Source organism: Octodon degus, unplaced genomic scaffold (genome assembly GCF_000260255.1).
Source record: "Octodon degus isolate 3935 unplaced genomic scaffold, OctDeg1.0 scaffold00002, whole genome shotgun sequence".
NCBI lineage: Eukaryota > Metazoa > Chordata > Mammalia > Rodentia > Octodontidae > Octodon > Octodon degus.
The window spans coordinates 28,332,229-28,334,621 of NW_004524578.1; positions in this window are offsets into that span (position 1 = coordinate 28,332,229).

A 2,393-nucleotide genomic window follows, 5' to 3' on the forward strand; every position below is an offset into this window, starting at 1 on the left:
TCTCTCTCTTTCTCCCTCTCGCTCTCCTACTCTGTGTGTGTGTGTGTGTGTGTGTGTGTGTGTGTGTGTGTGTGTAAGGGCATGGGCTTCTGAGAGTTTACTGTGAAAACACACAATGCTGCTTGATGTTTTTGTGAAGGAAAAACTTCTACAAAGGAATAATTTAGGGCTGGAGAGATGGCTCAGTGGTCTAAAGCACCTTCTTGGAACAAGCTTGGTCAAAGCAGAGGGACCACGGTTCGATCCCCCAGCACCACATGCCAGCCAGCTGCGCCCCCTGGTGGGCTGAGCTGGCCACACACACACACACACACACACACACACACACACACACACAATAAATAAATGTTTAAAAAAAAAAAAAAAGGAGTAATTTAGTCCTAGGATGAAAGGCCCACTCAGGTTTTTACAGGCTGGGCATGGTGGTGCACACCGTTATCCCAGAACTCAAAGGCTGAGATGATCTCTTCAAGTTCAAGGGTAGCCTGGGCTGCAAAGTGAACTGTCTCAAAAAAATTTTAAAAATCAGGTTTTTACAGCTATCCATCTACTGATGAGAGGACGGTCTGTAGCACAAGCAATACGCTGAGCCTTATGAATACATCTTGCAATGGAAACATGTCTCTAAGCAAAATCAGAATTAAATTTCTTCTAAGGAGATGGGCAGATGGAGTCCTGGGGTCTGTTCATGGCACCTTGAGGGGAAGGGATGGCTTTCTAACCTGCAAGACTCAGTAATTGAGTCTGTGAGATAAATTGACAGTAGGCAGAGTCCCAGGAGAAAAGGTACAAAGATGCATTGCTTATACGGGATCATTTTGTGAAGGAAAAGTGAATCCCCCCAAAACCCAAGAGAGATGGGGAGTGTTATAGTCAGGGTTTGCAAGGGAATATATTTAATACAGGACACATAATTTATAGGATTATCTTATATTCACCCAAAAAGTCAATGCAAAAGTGTATAGATTTGTACACACACCAAAAAATCCAGCTGAGAACCTGGAGCCCATGTCAAGGTCCTCCATGAATCCAACTAGAGTCCTAGAGCCCACAATGTCTCATGCAAATCTGTTTCAAGGATCTGTTCTGAGAAGGCCCAAAGGCCAGTGGTGGCAGCTAGAAAATCTGTTCCAAAGGGATGAAGGATTTATGCTGACAGTCTGAGGGATCTGCACTGGAGCCAGGAAGCAACCTCAAAGTAAGGACCAGAGCTCCCTCAAAAAGAACCACAGCCAACCTCAGCACCAGCAAGAACCCAAGCTCCTCCTCTGATAAGAACAGCTGAGTTCATATCAAGAAAGCCAGTGTGACAAGCTTCTCCAGGGAAATTGACAGCACACCATCTTCTCCTCCAGTCCTCATTTTTGTACTGGTGGCAACAATCCTCAAGTGGACCATCTACACCCAGCAGTTCAGCAGGGTGTTACAAGTTGACCATTAGTTAACCTACCACAGAGTGGAAGGAAGCAGCAATTTAAGGGAAAGTAAGTGATTTTTGCAGAAAGATGAGTGGCTCTCATAGAAAAATATGGCAGCTTATGATAAAATCTGCCAGGATGTGGTGTTAAATTCCAGTGTCCCCTCTAGTGACATGAGTTGATGAGATCCTGGGAGGGTGATTGGAGCAGTAGAGCTCCTTTCAGAGGACCTGTCATGAGGCAGATAAAGGACATCTGTGAAAGCCTCTGGCTGTATTGCTGCCCCCAAGGCCCTCAGTTTGGAGTGGTATATTTCGGGATAGTGCTCCCTGCACACCCTTTGTCCACCTCAGAGGAGTCAGACAATGGTTTTGCTAGTTGTGACAGCTGAGTCCGTGACTGAAGAGAATGTGCCTGGTCTTTGGCCCTCAAAAGCAGGGACTGTAAAGTTTTACCACAAATCCTTAACCTACAGTAGATGCCTGTCACAGTGGGAAAGCCAGGCTCTCTGCCCATTGTCTGCCCTCCAGGAAGGGAAAGACCAGCTGGAGGGCATCTCTGAGTGGTTGGTGTTCAGCTTACTCAAAGCTCAGTCCTGGTCCATCAGAAGAGGGCCTGAGGGGCTGGGGAGATAGCTCAGTTGAATAAGTGCTTCCCTGGCAAGCACAAGGGCCTGAGTTCAAGCCCTGGCTCCACAAAAAAAAGAGAAGAAGAAGAGGGCCTGGACTGGTGATGTGTGAGCAGGAAGCCAGGCTTCAGGGCTGGGGAGGAGCCCTGTGCAGGGAGATTTCAGTGGAGTGACAGGCCACACAGAGGTGACCCATGGACTCAAAAAGAGTGAATATCAGATTCCAAGGAAATGCTACAGTGTGGTGGGTCCTGGCTTTGGAAGAGAAGTCTAGAAAAAGAGCCCATTTGGAGAAATAACTGTTCAACAGAGTCCTGACTTAGAGTGACCACTCTAAGACTGGGAGC